The following is a 15,403-nucleotide window of genomic DNA, read 5'->3' as shown; positions in this document are numbered from 1 at the left end:
AGAGGAGAGTGAGGTAAGGCTGGATTTATTAAAAGGGGTGGAATGGCTGGAACATAAGGAAATGTATGTGAAAAAAAGGAGGAAGGGAGCGAGAGTGAGGAAAGGGAAAGAGGGGTTGGATAGATAGGGAGAAAAAAAGCCGGGTGAGGTAGAGTGGGAGATAGTGAAGGAGAGAGATGGTGAAGTCTAGGAGGAGTAAGGGTGGAATCGATATGAGTTAAGACAAGTGCCAATACACGTTATACTTAAATGAACAGGAATTGAACCAGAACAATCGCCTTGGGAGAATCTCCCCGAGACATACAGTGCCTTCAGAAAGTATTCGTACCCCTGGACTTATTCCACATTTTGTTGTTACAGCCTGAATTCAAAATGGATTCAATATATATTTATTTCTCACCCATCTACACACAATACCCCATAATGACAAAGTGAAAATCATGTTTTTAGAAATTGTAGCACCCCTGTGTCAATACATTTACGAATCCTCTTTGGCAGTGAATACAGCTGTGAGTCTTTCTGGACAAGTCTAAGAGCTTTGCACACTGACGCTACATTGCTTTGTGCACGGGGATTTTGTCATGCTGAAACAGGAAAGGGCCTTCCCCAAACTGTTGCCAAAAGTTGGAAGCACGGAATTATCTAGAATGTCATTGTATTCTGTAGCGTTAAAATTTCCCTTCACTGGAACTAAAGGGCCTCAAACCATGAAAAACAGCCCCATATCATCATTTATCATCAATCAAACTTTACAGTTGACACTATGCATTGGGGCAGGTAGCGTTCTCCTGGCATCCGCCAAACCCAAATTCGTCTGTCGGACAACCAGACGGTGAAGCGTGATTCATCACTCCAGAGAACGCGTTTTCACTGCTCCAGAGTCCAATGGTGGCAAGCCTTACACCACTCCAGCCGACGCTTGGCATTGCGCATGGTGATCTTAGGCTTGTGTGTGGCTCCTCGGCCATGGAAACCTATTTCATGAAGCTCCTGACAAACAGTTATTGTGCTGACGTTGCTTCCAGAAATAGTTTGGAATTCGGTAGTGAGTGTAGAAGTTGAGCACAGAAAATTTTCAGCACTCGGCAGTCCTGTTCTGTGCGCTTGTGTGGCCTACCACTTCGCGGCTGAGCCGTTGTTGCTCGTCGGTGTTTCTCCTTCACAATAACAGCACTTACAGTCGACCTGGCCAGCTGTAGCAGGGCAGAAATTGGACAAACTGACTTGTTGGAATGGTGGAATCCTATAATGGTGCCACGTTGAAAGTCACTGAGCTGTTCAGTAAGGCCATTCTACTGCCAATGTTTGTCTATGGAGAATCTATTACTGTGTGCTAGATTTTATACACCTGTCAGCAACGGGTGTGGCTGAAGTAGCTGAATCTACTCATTTGAAGGGGCGTCCACAGACCCCGCAGCAATGTTCCAAGATCTAGTGGAAAGCCTTCCCAGAAGAGTGGAGGCTGTTATATCAGCAAAAGGGGAACCAACTCCATGTTAATGCCCTTGATTTTGGAATGAGATGTTCAATGAGCCACATACTTTTGGTCATGTAGAGTGTGTTGTACAACGTTTGTACGTTATTAGGACTTCAAGTAGCGATTGTGGTGAAACCCGGTTGTGTTTCTTCTGGTTCACTATTAGGATTCTTATTATACCGGTTCTTCTAGCGAGGAAGATTAACATGCACATTCCCGTGAGATGGTATGGCCGAGGAGGGTGCAACTTCACATGATGTTAACGGCTCATCGCCCACACCTTATGCAATGCCATGCCAATTGGCCACAAAGTGGCTCTATAACAGGTGATTGACATAGCAAACTTTGAACGGTCATGCCCCTCACCCCATCTGACATAGAGTCCTGAAATTCGTAGCGAAGGACCCTCTCACCATAAGGTCCGCCACGATGGATTTTCGGCCATTTTAGAATTTTGTGAAAAACCGGAACTACTGGAACTACTGGGGCGGTCTGGATGAACCTTCATATATGGAATCTATGGACCAAGGTCTCTAAACGCAATACTTTCCAGACTAATACAGGACGTCAAACAACATACCAACTTACCAATAAACATTCATGTGGCCGTGGTCTGGTTCATTAATGCATATAAATCAGACAGAGATATTTGCGTTGTAACCAAACTTGGTACACATGTTCCAAACACTCGCTCCACATATGTGAGCATATTCAGATGGACCACACGGCGGTGCCATAACAGGCACATGGTTATCTCTTGATCTGTTTGACTCAGAGTGATGACATTTGGCACAAATGATAAGGGATATCAGTCATAAGGTTCGCCATGATGGGTATTCTGCCATTAAGAATGTTTTGTGACAAACACTTAACCTACATCTCATCCGGAACTGGGCTGATCTAAATTAACCTTGATAAATGGCATCTACGGACTAAGGCCTCTCAATGCAAGATTTCCCAGAGCAGTATGTCAAACAACATGGCCGCTACTGACAATAAACATTCACGTGGGTGTGGTCTGGCACATGAATGCATATAAATCCGACACGGATATCCGTACAGTAAATAAGCTTGGCACGCATGTTCCAAACACTGTCAAGACTCAACATATGCAGGCACATTCAGATCAACCGCATTGTAGTGCTATAACGGTCACATGTTTTTATACATTTTGATCTAATAATGATAAGGGATATGAGTGTAGCTAATCTGTAAAGTATGGTTCAGTTTGGCCACGTGGGGGATGCTGTAGGACAAAATCTTTCATGCAAGATCATTGGCTTATTGCGGCCATATTGTTTGAGTACGACTTGAAGATGTACATCCATAGACGCTATACACCAAAGTTTGTGCCGATCGGACTAGCGGTTCTGGAGAAGACGTTTACTGTAGTCAACATCATTACAAATCGTCCAAAATGTGCATATTGCATGATCTGTTACATTTTATGTTGCGATATTTGGCAAGTGTGGTAAAGAGTACAGAAGTATCTCATGGCAGGATGTTGTGTCCTATTTGTCCTGATGGTGGAACAGTGGCCCCACAGCTTGAACCCCAGAATTCCTGCCAGCCGATATATTTTATTTTTTATTATTCAACCTTGGTCAAGTTGGTTGTCGATCATTGCTAGATAGCCATTTTGCTAGACAGATTGGCGGTTCTAGTGCTAAGAGCTTTGCGCACCTCGATTGTACAATATTTACACATGATTCTTTAAAAAAATTCTTCAAGCTCATTGAACATTGCTAGACAGCCATTTTCAAGTCTTGACATAGTTTTTACATAAAATCGGCTTGAAGATCTGTAACTAGGCCACTCAGAAAAATTCTGTTGTATATTTGGCCTTGTGTTTTAGGTTGTTGTCTTGCTGAAAAATTAATGCTTCCTAGCGCCTGTTGGAAAGCAGACTGGAACAGGTTTTCCTCTAGGATTTTCCCTGTGCTTAGCTCTATTCCATTTATTTTTATCCCCACAAACTCCCTTGCCGATGATAAACATACCCATAACATGGTGCAGCCACCAACATGCTTGAAAATATGAGTAGAACGAGTGATGTGTTGGATATTCCCCAATCAAAACTTTATATCCTGAATATAAAGCGTTAATTTCTTTGCCACATTTTTTGCAGTAATTGCAAACAGGATGCATGTTTTGGAATATTTTTATTCTGTACAGGCTTCCTTCTTTTCACTTGCTAATTTAGGTTAGTATTGTGGAGTAACTACATTGTTCTTGATCCATCCTCAGTTTTTTCAGCCATTAAACTCTAACTGTTTTAAAGTCACCTTTGGCCTCATGATGAAATCCCTGAGCGGTTTCCTTCCTCTATGGCAACTGGGTTAGGAAGGACGCCTCTATCTTTGTAGTGACTGGACGTATTGATACACCATCCAATTAAGTGATAATGCCAGAGAAGCCGGTGTTAAGGAGGATATATTGGCATGGGTGTTGTTAGGCCCGAGACGAAGTCAAGCCTTGCCAATATATCCTCCAAACACTGGCTTCGGGGGCAATATCACTTTTATACAACGGGTTACCAACATATTAAAATAATAATTGACATATTTTCATAAACATTATGTTGATGCATTTATTCATACTATTTCATCCTTCCACAAGATATTGTCCTGACACATCTAGGGTTGCTACCTAAGCCGGCGGGTTGTTCGTTCTATTGGATCAGTTGCCAGAGACGTGACCCAGTCGTTCAGTCTTTCGGTTCTGTATCTATGGACATTCGTTTTAAGTGCCACACTGGCTGGCAATGTTCTTATCCTTTGTTTGCTAGCTAGCCAACTACGGCTAACTTACAGTCACGTCAAACCGTGCAGACAAAACAACAACAGTAGCTGCGTTTGTTTAAGCTGTTTTCTAGTGACATTTATTTGCATACTTCCATAACAATGAGCTGCGATTTTTTTTAAACATTTTTATCTGGCATAGAAAATGTGCTCTCTCGTCAGGACACTGTAGTTCAGAGCCAACAACACAGCTAACACAATCAAGCTGGAAAGACTGCAAACTAGCTGCACGTTGATTCGTTTGACCTTTTTTCAATTGACATTTCTTTGTGTATATCCATAAAAAGGATGCCAGCTGATTCATGATTTCGACTGGCTGAGAAGCGCTGCCTGTCTGTCTCATCCTGACTCCCGACCCCTAAACATTCATTACTATGGGACAGCTGGAGATCGAATTTGAATATTGAAACAGTGTTGCAAATGTCAGCGAGACAGACAGCAAGATTTATACAAATCTCCGCTGTTGAAAACTAAATGTTAGCCTAAAAGAAATGTGAGAATTTCTTGATGATTTTTATAGTGGAGATCAAGTTTATAACTTCCCTGTCAGGGCTGATGAGACAGTGGATTGCGTAGTCAGGTGGAACAGAGTTAATAGCCATTTTAACGTCATAGATTTAGCTGGTGGTAACTTGTGGAATAGACACCGGCTGTAATGCGCGTTTAACCAATCAGCATTCAGGATTAGACCCACCCATTGTATAAAGTGTAATTAATAACTTCACCATGCTGAAATGGATATTCAATGTCTGCTTTTTTTATATTTTACCCATCTACCAATAGGTGCCCTTCTTTGCGAGGCATTGGAAAACCTCCCTGGTCTTTGTGGTTGAATCTGTGTTTGAAAGTCACTGCCCGACTAAGAGACCTTATACATAATGGTATGTGTGGGGTACAGAGATGAGGAGGTCATTCAAAAATCATGTTAAACACTATTTTTGCACACAGAGTCCATTGTTAAGCTAATGTTTACTCCTGAACTTATTTAAGCTTGCCATAACAATGGGGTTGAATACTTATTGACACATTTTTAATTAATTTGTAAAAACATAATTCCACTTTGATATTAAGGGGTATTGTGTGTTGGCCCGTGACACAAAATCTCAATTGAATTCATTTAAAATTAGGTGTGAATACTTTCTGAAGGCACTATACATTACCCTTATCCTAGAACACACACACATCCTTTATCCTTATCCCAGCATCTCCCATTATCAACTACACACTGGGCTAATGAAAGATCGAATCTGTTATTACTCTCTGTTAGGAGGGGAAGTGGAAGGAGCGCTGGTCGCTAATGCTGTTCCAACACGAAAACACATCAGGTAGATGGTGTTGGGTAACATTGGCTGGGTCTCTGCACACACACCAACACACACGCGGTACAAGATAAATGGCTTTATTAGATGTGATGGGATTTTAGCTTATGCTGGGTTTTTTTGGATGCTCCAGTGTGTACAATCGGATTGGGAGTTGTTAAAGGGTTTGGGGCTGTTCGATCAGCCTTAATTGGTCCTCTCTCTACCTCTCTACCTCTCTTACCTCCCCCTCTCTCTCTACTGTGGTAGATGATGGTAAACACCGGTGTGAGTGGGCGTCTCCCCTAAACTGCTCGCGGTGACTTGTACTACAACGATTCCCTCTCAAACACACATTAAAAATTAATCCCCCTTCCAGATTCTCAATAATTAATTAATCGTCTGCTAATTGGCGCGGGATAAAAGGCTGGTTAACTAGGCTAAGCGTTGCAAGTACAAAAAAAAAAACGGAACACAGCAGGGTCTCCGAAAATGTTTGAAATCTATTTGGGAGGGGGAGGGAGAGGAATACAGAAGAGGAGGAGAAAAAAAGTTACTATAGGTCTTATGAAAACAGTTATTTGTTTGTGTGGGGAATTAGCGCTTATTTAAAATTGGTAGAATCAAACCTAGTTCCAACCATAAATCCACCCTTAGGTTTCCCTGTACTGTACATGAATGATGTATTTTCCATGAAGGGTATTTTCTGTTGTGTGTATATGAAAAGCAGTAAGCTTAGTTAGACAGATCCTTAGGCAAAATGATTAGAGAGTATCTACTGTAAGTTTCAGGGTTATAAAAGAGACAAGAGTAGGGGTTTTGGAGTGCACTGTACGGAGGAGGGAGATGGGACGAGAGGGGGAGGACTCGATGTGAGAGAGAGGGAGAAAATGAAGAAAAGTGAGTAGAGAAAGAAAGCGGGCAGAATAGGGGAGAGAGAGGGAGTGTATGGGGATCTGCTAGTCTCCAAGCGGCATGTTAAAATATCTCTAGCAGCAGGCCCTTTTCATTTTGCTCCTCTAACTGCCGTGCGGTTAAAAAAAAGCCAAGTTCTGTGTGATGGAGAGAGTTTACGAGCTGAGAGCAACAGGAGCTGTGAAAAGAGCTTTCAGCTGATGTGGCAAAAAAAAGAACAGGCTGGCCACTGCACCACACAGCCGGCTCACTGAGAGGGAAACCAGTAAGGCGGCAGCCAGTCAGAGAGGGCAGGGATGGCAGACAGACCGGGCAGGCAGGGAGTAGGCTTGGGCAGTATCCAGATTGTCATCCCTTCATTCCGACCTTGTGTAATACCGGGATATTTGGTCATATCGGAACTGAACACAAGGGGCGCTGTTTACAAACCCCACTGATACTCTGTAATGCAAAGGTTAGCAATACTAACATGTAAATGTAAAATCCCATAGGGCATGCAAAGGAGGGCATTGCAAACATTTTGCACAGTTTCTGACCTAAACTATACAACTATTCAAGTAACAAAAACATGCTACTCACAGTTTGCCAGAGATTTGTATTGGGTATTATTTAATGAAGCTGCCAGTTGAGGACTTGTGAGGCGTCTGTTTCTCGAACTAGACACTCTAATGTACTTGTCCTCTTGCTCAGTTGTGCACTGGAGTCTCCCGCTCCTCTTTCTATTCTGGTTAGAGCCAGTTTGCACGGTTCTGTGAAGGGAGTAGTACACAGCTTTTTGTATGAGATCTTCAATTTCTTGGCAATTTCTCGCATGGAATAGTCTTAATTTCTCAGAACAAAAATAGACTGACAAGTTTCAGAAGAAAGCTCTTTGTTTCTGGCCATTTTGAGCCTGTAATCGAACCCACAAATGCTGATGCTCCAGGTACTCATCTAGTCTAAAGAAGGCCAGTTTTATTGCTTCTTTAATCAGGACAACAGTTTTCAGCTGTGCTAACATAATTGCAAAAGGGTTTTCTAATGATCAATTAGCCTTATAAAATGATACACTTGGATGAGCTAACACAACGTGCCATTGGAACACAGAAGTGATGGTTGCTGATAATGGGCCTCTCTAAGCCTATGTAGATTTTCCATTTGAAAAAATATGCTGTTTCCAGCTACAGTAGTAATTTACAACATTAGCAATGTCTACACTGTATTTCAGTACAATACACTGTATTTCAGTGTAGACATGTGTCAATACACTGTATTGATGTTATTTTAATGGACAGAAAATGTGCTTTTCTTTCAAAAACAAGGATATTTCTAAGTGACCCAAAACCTTTGAACAGTAGTGTATTTGTGTGTATTTATATGTATATATGTATGTGTATACCTTGGCGGCAGGTAGCCTAGTGGTTAAGAGCGTTTGGCCAGTAACCGAAAGGTTGATGGTTTGAATCCCTGAGCCGAATAGGTGAAAAATCTGTCAGTGTGCCCTTGAGCAAGACACTCAACCCTAATTGCTCCTTTAAGACAATCAGGATAACAGCGTCTGCTAAATGACTCATGTAAATCTGGTCTCACTCCCATCATTGCCCATATAAAACTATTTTTCAACCAAATAATAACTGTCACACCCTATAGGGTCCTGATTTATACCTGGTTAGGTTACCAGATTAGGAAAAGCTCCGGGCCCCAGGGGAAATAATTTGCCCCACTACGCTGGGACCTGGTGTGTCACCTCTGCATCAGGGCATCATCGGTCCCAAAAATCCTGGCATTCGGTTTCAAAGACTATGGTAGTGGGGGAAAACAGGGATTCAGTTTGTAAAACGTATGGCTCCAAAATCACTGATGCATTGCGATGAAATTGGCATAAAACACTTAACCATTGACTTGAGAACTCAAAACCCCAAATGAGGGACTTGTGGCTTGACTTGACCTGAGCTGTGGAACTTAGGACTTTACTTGAGACTTGCCCATTCTTACTTGGGACTAGTCTCGAGACTCGAAGGTAAAGACTTGAGACTTGTCCATTCTTACTTGGGACTAGTCTCGAGACTCGAAGGTTAAGACTTGAGACTTGCCCGTTCTTACTTGGGACTAGTCTCGAGGCTCGAAGGTTAGGACTTGAGACTTGCCCATTCTTACTTGGGACTAGTCTCGAGGCTCGAAGGTTAAGACTTGAGACTTGTTTAGAACTTGTAAAATTGTGACTTGGTCCCATCTCTGCAGTTTGCCACATACACAAAACAAATATTAGTCTCTCGTAGTTGTGTGCTTGTAAACAAACACCACGTTACTGGGGAATACCGTAAGCTTTATAATAACGTGACAGGTGAAATGAAGAACGCAATGTTCTATATCTCCTAACGTATTGCACAAGTTGACTGTGGGTATACACTTCAAGTAGCTCCAAATATTCAAATGTATTAACAAACTTTTTATTGACAAACAAAGAAATGGTTTCAATGGTATTGACGGTACTGGAAAAACCATCCCGTGGCTTTTTCCAAATACCCCGGTATACAGTATATACGGTATACTGCCCAAGCCTAGCAGTGAGGGCAGTGGTGGGAGTTGTTTTCTGTCTCTGTTCCCAGGGGTATGAGGTCAAGCATACCCTCACACACGGATGCACACACACTCACCTATGCATGCATAGACAGACACACACGGACATGATCTCTCTTGCGCGCATTCACACACACACACTGTAAATTACACAGAATCTTCAGAAGAGGTGACCTGCCCTACCTACCACTATGCTGCATGTGTGGGCTTCATATAATATAGTCACTGTGTTGTGTGTAAAGTCCAACACACTCCATCCTCAACAGCATGTCAGAAGCCCAGACACACAGAAACCACATGAGGTTTGAGGAATGAAAGGAAGTCGGATCTTGTTCGAGTCCTTTAGGCCCACCAGTTGTATATGTTTCAGTCCCGGGGTATTTAAACTGAGCAAATGTCACAATATGAGAAGAGCCTCACCTGTAACACCAGATGTTAGGAACAGGCTGTCAGAGTGGCCTCTCTAAAGCTATAGGGCCCACGAACAGCCCACTGAGATTTGTGGTCCTCATCCTCCTGATCCACTGGTTAAACATAGCTAATCAGCATTGGCCTGGGGAGGGAGGGAGGTTGAGGGTGAGGAGAGGGGAGAGAGGGGTGGCGCCCCCAAATCCCCCAGGTCTCCTCTGATCTAGGATCAGCTCTCAGCGCATGGCCCCTCCGGTCGACCCCCCCCCCCTCGGTTGTCTCTTAAGCTAATGAAATGTCTCCCCGCGGCTTGGATCGACCACACAGGACAATCCTCCTACCTCCTCCCCTTACCTCCATGTGTTTGATGTCATTCCAGTTGCTCCGTTCCAGCCATTATTGTGAGCCGACCTCCCCTCAGCAGCCTCAACTGCCTTGTGGGAATCCTGAAGTCCTCACAAGGATAGTAAAGCGAGGAAAATTCAGACGAGTGGGGGTGACTTTTTTTAGCTTCAGGGGTTAGGTTTAGGGTTAGAATTAGAATTGGAATTAGGTTTAAGAGGTAGTGTTTGGGGTTCAGGATTAGGTTAGGGAAAATAGGATTTTGAATGGGAATCAATTGTTTCATCCCCACAAGGATAGTAAAACAAACAGGTGTGTGTCTCAGAGAGAGGGTTTGGAATGTTTATCCTGACCGAGCCAGCAGAATCGTGTCACAGAAACACAGTAAATGTCATAGTCCTGGCTGACTCTTTGAGGGAGGGAGAGAGAGAGAGAGAGATGCGCTGACTGGAGGTCTGACGCTGACAGAGTGGGGGAAGGAGAGCGAGGGCGGGAGGAAGGAAGGAAGAGAGAAAGAAAGGGAGGGAGGAAGAGAGGAAGAACAAGCGAAAGGGAGGGAGGCACTTGGGGGTGAATGAGAGGAGGGAGGGATGAGAGAAAGTAGGAGCAGAGGAGAGAGAGTAGAGTCGTGACAGGGCTGTGGTCTGATGTGACGTGACCCAGATAGTGAGTGATGGCCAGTAGATCATCACCCTGAGAGCTTCTTCCTGTGAGCCATTAACACTGCTGCAGACACATTCCTCAGCAGCAGAAATGGACTATGCTAACCCCCAGTCTCTTTATTACCCTCTTAATAACCCCAATCAACCCTGATACTACCCAGACTCCTATAATTAGGCTCCCCTCCCAGCATTCCTCTTTTACTCCCACCCATGACACCGATAGAGGAGTTGGCTATGACACGTAGAGTATAGGAAGATGCTATGATACTACATTGCCACAGTACTCCAACCTCCTTCTTCTTCCTACTTCTTATTTCATTTCACCTTTTTATCCCACTTCTTGTTTTTTTAACGCAGTAATATTACTATGACATTACTTTTCATCCTTCAAACGACCACTTAACCACTTCTTCATAACCTTCACGTGACTTATTCTCTGAAACTTCATGCATACTTAATACTACTTCATTGTACTCGGTGTGTATGTTGCTAGAGCCAACTGGCAGGCGTAGGAACAGCCTGTATGGATTCAGTTCCTTTCCGTCCATCTGGCCGGTTGGTTATCCCACCTTTTTAAAGCAGGCTGAAGGGAAACCATGAGCTTGTCTAGTTTATAGCTAGCCTATTTCTCAAAGCTCAGACTACACAAGCTCCACTCGGCTCTCGTGTAGGGTTGTGTTCATTAGACATCAATTGGACTGAAACGGGGAGGGACTACCTGTCCAATAAGTAACTCTTGTTTTTGTTTCCCATTGCAAATGTTTTGATTCGGTGTGCACTAATGAATACGACCCTGGATACAAGTTATTGTAGGGAACGAGGAAAAAAGAAAAAACCCATGCACGTGCTGTTGTTGTTAGCTGAGACCTGTTAGTCGGCTAAGAAGATATTGGATAGTTGCAGCCCTAGAGAGGTTAGGAGTGAAAGGGGGATGGAATGGCCAAAGGACAGTGGTCCTGTGTGGCTCAGTTGGTAGATCATGGCACTTGCAATGGCAGGGTTGTGGGTTCGATTCCCACTTGGTACCAGTGCAGGGGAAAGTTAAAAAAATGACGTACTCACTACTGTAAGTCGCTCTGGAGCGTCTGCTAAATGACAAAATTGTAAATGGTTCTCGACTCCGCATCGTACCTCCAGTAACCAGGATGTAAGGTTTCTGTGTACCACGTCCGAATGGGAGAGAAACACAGACAGTGAACACATTTTTTGTTGTCCACAACAACTCCATAACAAGATATGTCTTGTATAAAGGTCACGCCAACAACAGGATTAAATCTGATACTCTGGCTGCGTGCTTACACACACACACACACACACACATGCAGACACACTCTGATGCACGCACGCAGGCACTCACACACACACATCCACATCTTAGTATTCATGCCTTGAGGTATGGAACGTGCAGGTTTAATTTTTTTTGCCATTTTCCCCAATCATTCTCTTTGTCCGCCTGTCTTGTGGTAAGTACTAACGTGCAGACACACACACACGTTTTCTTATTGCTCCCAGTGCTGGCCCGAAGACCAACTGGAGGAGTTAAATTTCCTTCAAGGCGCACTCCCTCTCCTTCAGTAGCATATCGCTCACTACTTTTTCTACCTCTCCCTCTCTCCTTTCTTCCCCCTCTCCTCCCCATGAACAAAAGAGCTCCCCTCCCAGTGCCTTACTGAAAGGCCTCAAACACACGCTTGCTTACATACTTTGTCTCACTAACACACACATTCTTACATTCCCCCCCCCCCCCACCCCTCTGCAAAATGAGTCCACCTCTCCTTACTAATCCCCCCCCCCCTCTCCTTCTTTCTCTCTCTTCCCTTCCTCCACCACACCGGGCCAGTGTCAATGTCCATCTTTCCATTTCCTCCCCTCTATCACATTACGCCAAGTTGGAATCCGGCACAGTTTATACATTTAAAATTGCTCGGTTTTTTTTGCTCGTCTTTCCCTCTTGCGCTTTGTGGGTGCTTTAACACTAGAACCGCCAACGGCCACTGACGTTTGATTTTTGTCAATTTAAAAAAATCTGCTTCCCCAAAAAATGCTATACCCTGCTCCTTCCATGACTTTTCCTAAATGTTTGTATTTTACACTGCTCATTTGTCAGAAGCAATCACAAACAGAAGAGTATTTCCAAATTTAACCGGCCAAGACAATGTGCCAAGACCATGTGCTGCAGGACGTTGGTACCCAGCCAGGCGCTAATGCCTCTCGCTCCTCACTGAATGAATGACAAGTTAATGAATGGGTGATAATTGTGCACCTTACTTCACAATTGAATTTAAATTAGGCCTAACGGAATGATAAGGAGGGTGAAGAGGTTGATTTAATTTAGAAAGACAACAGTGTGATGATGAGTTTGTGTTATGGTTATTTTCAGTAGCAAATCATTTGACCGCGCGCCTTGGGGGTTGATACCATTCTCTCTTACATTTTACTTGGTAGAAATTAGCTGTTATGGGACTGTTTTGTTTACTTTAACTCTATTACTAATCAAATGTGTTGTAAGGGAAAAGAAAACATGTTACATGTTGCAGTAGTCCTTTAGAATAATGCAAAATATATATTTGTCCCCTATCCAACTTAATGAGCGATGCCAGTAAGCCTGCACAGCCGGCCCGTTGAAAATACTACGAATTTCACACACAATAAGAGTTAGCTTACAGACAAGGGTATGCCGCCACACCTGTGGCAGGTGCCCATGAAAACTATGTGCAGTGCAACCGATTTGTTTGTGGGGCTTACTCACACAAAGCCCCCGAAGCTGTGTGCCGACTGTGGACCACAAGCAAAGAGAAGACGATATTGATAAATGCGTAAAGGCACGCGTATAAGGCCACAATACAGTGTCCGATACAATCAACAAATTGCTGTTTTTCTATCTTGTCATGAATATATTTCCACAAATATTTATTTATGCGATTCCTCCTTTACAATTGTTCATGCGCTGGTGCTTTTGTTAAGGAATATAGAAAATAATTCTACATATGTACCTGGCTGGTTATATTATCTTTTTAGTTGGTACTTTGTCAAAAGAAGCTGTAACTGGACTTTATTAATTACTATAACTATTATTAATCGTATCAACAAATCAAGTTGATCAAATGGATTTGACTGTCGTTTTTTTACTGTAAGGGAAACGAAAATAGGCTATTAGGCTTACGTTTATTCTAGGACTTGATATATTTCCACAAATATTACCTTAATGCAATGAATCCTTTATAGTAGTTTATGCACTATTTATCAAGCGTTGGGGCTTATGTTTGCCGCACTATGCGGGTTGATATGCATCCGATGCGCTTGCTAAAGGGGATGCCCGGCAACGCTGTCTGACGGGTACTTATAGGCCGAAAGGCCAGGCAGTTCCAGTGTTAAATGGTTCTGTGCCAATCTCTCTCTCTTTCCCCCCACCCTCTGGTAAACAATTCAAATGTCAAAAGGCAGGATGAATAGTCATGATTGCCTATCAAAATGGTGTCAAAAGCAATTTAGGACTTCCTGTGAATGAGAGAGACCATAACCTGTCCTTCCTCTCGGGCTATGGGAAGCCACACATACAGACACACACACAACATCCACACTCATACCGTCTTTACCCCCCCCTTCTCTCCTCATTCTCTCTCTCTCTCTCTATACCCCACCTCACACTGTCTTTTGCTCCCTCTCTAACCCTCCCTCCCTCCTCTCCCTCCCTCACTCCCTCCTCTCCCTCCACTGGAGCCCAGCTGTAGTGCAGGGGCGCATGGGAGAGAAGAAAAAAAACAGATGGAGTGGTTTATTTTTTTTCTCTTTCGTTCGTTCCCTTCTCCGCAAAGAAAAGAGGGCCAGAAGAATGCTCGTCAGAGGGGCGAAGGAGGACAAAAGACCCCCCCTCCTGTACTACTTCAACCGTGCAGCCCCCCCCCTCTCCATCTCGGGAGCTTTTTGAGAACGTTCACTTGATGGATGTGTGTGCTGTGTGCTACTGTGCGTGTGGGATTGTGTGTGTGTGTGTGTGTGATGCATGTATATGGATCTTGCAGTTATTGATTGTACACTGAAACCCCTCTAGATGTGTGGTCTAATGTCGGTGCTGGTTTGTGCGTCCGTGCGTGTACACAGCCCAACAGTGCACATGCGTTCGGAGATCTAGAGTTGTGTGCTTATTTTGACTCTGGTACTCTGTGACTCAGAATTCCAAATGTAATCTAATTTGATCTGAACTAGAAGTAACTCGCTGATAAAGGCACTGACAACTGCAGTACTGTAAATATGTGCAGTAATTCAATTGGATTCCAACTTTATCTCGTTGATACAAATCTTTAGTTTATATTCACATGAAATCCCTCACAATTCAATCACCCGTCATTCATGGGACAGAGTCCACTGCATTTACAGTTGACACTGCAGGGTCACGGTACTGACACTGCAGGGTCACGGTACTGACACTGCAGGGTCACGGTACTGACACTGCAGGGTCACAGTACTGACACTGCAGGGTCACGGTACTGACACTGCAGGGTCACGGTACTGACAATACAAACAATTGTTTCTCTTTTTTTATTTTTCACAGTCTGAGTGCTGTGTTCTTTCTTTAGTTAAAATCTCTCCCATCAGAAGGGGAAAATGGGGATCCTAATGAAATACTACTGTCATGCGTCCTTGCCTCCCTGCTTTCTGCCCAGATTTACCCATGGCATATTCAGCATTATTAGCAAAACAAGAAAAACAAGACAAAGAACATTCTCTCGGGGAGTGTGGAAGAGAGTTTAGAAAGCAGAAAATAGCCTGTACCACTTGACCTAGTCTGACCTCCTCTCTCTCTTTCCTTTTTTTCTCTTCAACTTCTATGTTCCTCTCTCTCGCTCTCCTCACTCTCTCTACATCTCTCTCTCCTCTCTTCCCATCTTTTCTTTCTTTCATCTCTTTCCTCTTTCTTTCATCTCGCTCTTTCCTCTTTCT

Source organism: Oncorhynchus mykiss, chromosome 21, assembly GCF_013265735.2.
Source record: "Oncorhynchus mykiss isolate Arlee chromosome 21, USDA_OmykA_1.1, whole genome shotgun sequence".
In the NCBI taxonomy this organism is placed as follows: Eukaryota; Metazoa; Chordata; class Actinopteri; order Salmoniformes; family Salmonidae; genus Oncorhynchus; species Oncorhynchus mykiss.
This window is presented reverse-complemented; position numbering follows the sequence as displayed.